Source organism: Podarcis melisellensis (genome assembly GCF_964234715.1).
Source record: "Podarcis melisellensis genome assembly, chromosome: 4".
Lineage (NCBI taxonomy): Eukaryota > Metazoa > Chordata > Lepidosauria > Squamata > Lacertidae > Podarcis > Podarcis melisellensis.
Window position 1 is genome coordinate 47,305,604 of NC_138531.1, and position 5,879 is coordinate 47,311,482.

The window sequence follows — 5,879 nt, forward strand, 5'->3', positions numbered from 1 at the left end:
TTCTGCATGGTTATATTGTTTCTTCAGACGTTCATTGAAAACAGATTTTCCGGGCTGACGGGGACTTGCTTCCACAAAGCTCTCTTAGCCAGAATGTCAGGCGCATCACTGTAATTATTGTTCAGTGGCGAAGAAAAAAAAGCACTCTGCACCTGCTCAAACACACTCCATTCCCTGTCGGTTCATAAATTCCAGAAAATCCTAAAAACAGATTCCTGGGTGCAGCAGAGGAGCAAGTTTATTATAACTTCTGCCTATTATATTTAAGAATCCGGATGCTAAATTAATCGCTTGTAGATTAAAGCCAGGGAATGGTGCGATTTTATGCATCTTTACTTGCGACTTTATTTCAAGTAAATGTGCATGGAATCGCAGCCCTAGGGTAGGACTGCACCTCAGTGATACCTCTGTTGGAAGAACAAATCCGTCCGGGGTTTGAAGTTGCCCTACAGCTGGCGGAAGTTGGGGACTGAAAAATGAAGATAACCTTTAACTCTCGGTACTTAAGCAACATCGTTAAAAGCATGTTCCGTTGAATAAGAAATAGCGCAGTTCCAAGAGTAGAACCTAAAAAGTTTCTCTTATTTCAGTTACAGTTTGCTCCCGAGCAATATGGAGGAACAGAATGTGGTTGACGTACAGGCCCTGAATCGCTTTCCTGGCGGACTAGAGCGTTTTAGAGGGGATTACCCTAGTACCAGCAAATGCTCTTGGGAAACAATTTTTAGGATTCCGGATTTACAGACTAGCGAGAATTAGAGAAGCCGCTTTGGATTTACGAGGGGCATCTTAAAACCCACCAGCCTTTGGGTTTCTGGTGCTGCAGACTAACAAAGCTCAGCAGAATCCCTCTTTTTGCATATTTCCGAGTGGCAGCTGAGAAAACTCTGTGGCACATTCAAGCTTGGGATGCAAGAGCCTTACTGAATAAATAAGTCCTCCTTTACTGACCACTGTACTGGTATTGCCAATCGTGACTTCCGAAGGGCACATTCTTGCAAGCCTGAAGCCTGAAATTGTGAACACGGAGCTAGAGCGTGGTGGCTATTCTGAATTAATGAACTTGAAGTACATAGAGCTGTAGTAAAAATGGATAAGCTGTCCCCCTCTCTTTCCAGTTTCTCGGGGTGGCTGTAAGGGGAATATGGTGCAGCTGATCACAGAATGAGTGCGGTTTGCTGTTGCTTGAAGCAAGCAGGTTTGACCTGATAGATGCACCCAACGGTGCAGTCGGAAGGAATGCCTTCCAGTTCCAGCGCAAGCCTATACGTGCCTTGCCATTTACTTCCAGGTAAGTGTGCATGCAGCTGCAGCCATGGGCGTAGCCAGGGGTTTTTTTTGGGGGGGGGCAGAACCTCAGTTAGCTATGTATTTTTTATTGATTTAGGGGTGGCAGCTGCCCCTTCCTGCTGTAGCCCTAGGCTTACTGCGGATGACCCAGCCCAGGCTCTGCATCCTGCTAAACCGGTCTAGTTGCCCACCAGCCTCTACGTAACTTGGGGGGAGCGACGCCCTCGTAGCCTCTTTTCTGGGGCTTCAGCGGCTCCGTTCTCAGTTGCCTCCGCTACCGAGCGCTGAAACCTCTTTCTCAGGGGCTGCTGAGCACGTGTGTCCCCCCCCCCCGCCCCCGGATCTCCAGCAAAAGCAGCTGCAGGGTTCTGAGCGCAAACAAGCCATCCCGAGGGCGGCCCCGGCCTGCCTTGCCTGCTTCTGCTGCTGCTGCTGCTGCCGCCGCCAAACTCAGGCTCAGCCCTGCAGATCAGAGTCTGTTTATTACTGGGGAAGGCAGAGGACTGGAAGGCAGAGTGAAAGCTCGTCCTTCGGAGAGGAAGGCTTTGGCTCCGCGCCTTCCTTGCTTCCCGAGAACCTCGAATAGGAGGAGAAGCGCGCTTCTCCTTCTCCGTGTATTCTCTCCCTCCCTTGCTCGCTTCTCCCAACCGACATTCGGCTGAAGCATGCAGAGATCTACCACACAGCCATACTGGTTTATAATGGGATGAGATGGGGGAGGGCGGAACGTCCGTCGGGCCACTCTGTTCTTCTCTAAATAGGCGGTGGGTAATTGCAGCAGAAAATAATAGAGACCACCACCAGAGCATAGGGTCGATAATGAAAGCGGGAGTTAAATGTCTCCGGGAGGCTTCTCATCCGTCTCTCAAGGCCATCGTACTATTAGTATACAGCTGCCAGGGGTGCCAACTTAAGTAAAATATTGGGGGAGGGCAGGTAATCACAAGACGCGGTGCACGCACATCTTTTGAACGGCAATGCCCATCCACTTTAGGGGGCCGGCTGCTTCAAATATTTTATTTGAAACCCCTCGAACCACAAAAGGGAGCCCCCCCTCCCCTAGAGTGGACAGTGGAATCGGGGAAAGCTTGCAATTACCAGTTAGGCTTAGGATTTAAATAAGTAATGTGATGAATTAACATGTTTAATGCTGAATGGGGAAGAAAGAATGATGTTAAGTGATTAAGTTAAGTTCATAAGAATTTTGATTTGGAAAACCGTTAAAATGATGTGCATTGAAATTCAACCAGGGGGATACGAGGAAGTCACTTGACAATGTTAATAAGATTAGTTTTAACAAGGTTTGATTTCTGTTTGTTGGTTTATTTGTTAGTGTGTTTATAATTTTGTGAAAATCAATAGAAAAAAAATGAAAAAAAATAGAGTGGACAGTGGAGACCTACATCGGGAACAAGGGGAGGAATCAAATCAACATTACCAGATGGTTGAAGTGGGAACCAAAGGTCCACAGTGGAGAGAACGACCCCTGCTCTAAATCACTCCAGATGGAAGCAGAGCTCAGGAGACCCCCCAAAGGGCAGCACCCACCATTGGGGTGGGGGGGAGATAACCCGTGCTTCATATTTGCTGAGAGATCAGTCTGACCTCCAAGGACCCCACTTAGGCAGCAGCAGGCCATGTATCCTTGGAGCATAGGAGCCAACACCTAGGAGGTGAGGTCTCTTCAGCCCCCCCCAATAAAATATGTGAGGGGATTGGGCTCCCCCAAAGTTGATGAGCATTGCCACTGGCACTAACTCCAGGGGGTCCTAGGGGCCCAGGCACACACTTTTTTTCCCTATAGGCGCCTGGCCTCCATCCCTGCCACCGCGACCCACTGCTGCCACTGCACACGGCCACACCTCACCATGCACTACTCTCTGCCACCGCCTGCCAGTTAGTGTATCTTTAATGCCAATCCTCAAGAACACTGGTCATGATTCTGCCAAAGTTAAGCATGATCCCCAGCATATCTGTGGATTTGTGATTGAAGATGAGATTCAGCACATCCATGGCATTGAATATTTGCATTGCGCTTTAATTGTAATTTTATTGCTTCTTCTATTTCTTACATTGTATTTTATTGTATTACAATTTGAATTGTATGGAACTACAATTGCAGCAAAAGTGGTCAGCAATTTTTCACTGGCCCATTGGGAAAACGTTTGGGAATCACTGCTTTAGAACCCTTTCTGCCTTTGTTGTCTAAGCTCCCTTTAAAAAAAAATGTAGATATTGGTTGTTCCTGGGCCAGCTGCTCCTGTATTTGATAGACAGGACTTAAAATATGCTTTATAATAAGATTGCTTGACTAGATCTCTGGCTGAAAGATTAGGGGGAAACTGGCAATGCCACTGAAGAGCTCCAAGATTAACAAACCATCAGCATTGTTTCTATTAAAAACCAGTATAATTAAGATTGTCTCCACCAGTTTTTCTATAGTCCTGATCCCACAAAGAGAGATCTGCCCAGGCAAGGTGCAAGAATAATCTCTGTTATTGTATGTCCTGGGCTCAGCCAAACACCTACTACATGCTCACTCAACGCTGAATGGAAGACTCATCACCAGGTAATAGGAGGGATATTTCATTTCCTTTATCGCTGCTGCTGGATCCCTTTCTCACTGACTTTAAGGCCTTCACTATTTTTAATGTTTTGTGTTAAATATTAAAGAGATGTGTGGGTACATGTGCAGTCTAGTTCAAGAAGATATGGAAACTTTCTGATGTTGAATGTGGAGTTCAGAAGATAATGATAACAGAAGCCAAAGTTTTGTCTGATGCTCCAGACATTCATAATTTATCTTCATTTGGTAGTGGTCTAGTATCAAAATGCTTTTTGTATCTGAAAGATTTCAGGTGGATTGCATTTATGTTATTTTACACAACAAGCCTTTCTGCTTGTTTGTTTTGCAGAGGTGTCTGCTGAGTCAGCTAAGATGGACAAGTTGTGACTGTCTAACTAATACTGAGAAGAAACAGTAGGCTCTCCTCTGGGAAATTCACACTTCTGTTGTTTGCAGGCAAAATCTAATATTTAATTCTAAGGTCTTACCTTGGAAGTATTACTCCGCAGCTCACCCCTGCCCTATGAGCCTAAGGAAAGTTTTGCAAGCGAAGACTTGCACTGATGAGTTGTAGCAATTTCCTTTGCTACTTTTGCTATGTATAAAATATCTCTGTTGTTTAAACAATGTTTTCCCTCCATCTACTCAGCCATCTGCTGTTCCCATTCAATCCTTCAATGGCAAAACGTTGCATATTATATCACATACATTTCCAAGGCAACAGTGTGATGGCATAAATACCGTATGATGATTTCATGCAGCTGAGTTAGGAAGAGGGAAAACCTTTCACGGAAGCAAACATTTGGAACAACTCTGTGGGTTAAACCACAGAGCCTAGGACTTGCAGATCAGAAGGTCGGCGGTTCGAATCCCCGCGACGGGGTGAGCTCCCATTGCTCGGTCCCTGCTCCTGCCAACCTAGCAGTTCGAAAGCACATCAAAGTGCAAGTAGATAAATAGGTACTGCTCCAGCGGGAAGGTAAATGGCGTTTTCGTGCGCTGCTCTGGTTCACCAGAAGCGGCTTGGTCATGCTGGCCACATGACCCGGAAGCTGTATGCCGGCTCCCTCGGCCAGTAAAGCGAGATGAGCACCGCAAACCCAGAGTCGGTCACGACTGGACCTAATGGTCAGGGGTCCCTTTACCTTTACCTTTATACTCAATCAATGGCTTTCAAATGGGTTTCTCCCCATTATTTTCCCTTCACATTTATCCAAGATTCACTTTAAAGGGTGAATTCCTCTCAGTATGCATACTTACATATATAAAAAAGGTGTCTCTGTGTATATATTATTAGTATCCCATCCTAACTATGAACATGATCCAGGCAAAGTTAAGTTGTTTCACTTCAAGAGTTAAGCATATGCAGGGCTGTGGATTCAGCTCTATGTTTGCTTCATGACTCTTCACTTCCTACTTGATTAAGAGTCAGTGTGATGTACTGAACGGAGTGCTGGATTTGGACCAGAGACCTCAGGTCATGCCCTTGCTTGGTCACGAAATCCCTGCAGTTGCCTTGTATGAGGATCCTTCAGCATCCTGTCTACCTCAGAGGATAATCATAAGGATGCAGTGGAAGGAAATCCCATATACATTGCTCTGTGTCCCTTGGAGGAAGGGTAGGATGAAAATGTAATAAATACATGATGTTTCTAAGAAAGCACACTGGAGATTGTAGCCTAAAATTCAGTACAGTGGTACTTCAGGTTAAGAACTTAATTCATTCTGGAAGTCTGTTCTTAACCTGAAACTGTTCCTAACCTGAAGCACCACTTTAGCCAATGGGGCCTTCTGCTGCTGCCACGCCGCCGGAGCATGATTTCTGTTCTCATCCTGAAGCAAAGTTCTTAACCTGAGGTACTATTTCTGGGTTAGCGGAGTCTGTAACTTGAAGCATATGAAACCTGAGGTACCACTGTATTTTCCCCCAGAGGTTATATAACACCATTACGACTACTAAAATGGAAATGGAAATGGTTATCCAGCCCTCTTCTAATATACCAACATTGCTAAACTTCCTTCC

General features: G+C 45.7%; 1 long non-coding RNA gene across 1 annotated transcript; it reads left to right on the top strand.

The window, feature by feature from the left end:
* The first annotated feature begins 1,130 nt into the window (after positions 1-1,130).
* Positions 1,131-4,940, top strand: LOC309368727. The gene is made up of 3 exons (XR_014167911.1): positions 1,131-1,291; positions 3,722-3,859; positions 4,206-4,940. It is a non-coding gene; the product is annotated as an uncharacterized lncRNA (long non-coding RNA).
* Positions 4,941-5,879: the final 939 nt, after the last annotated feature.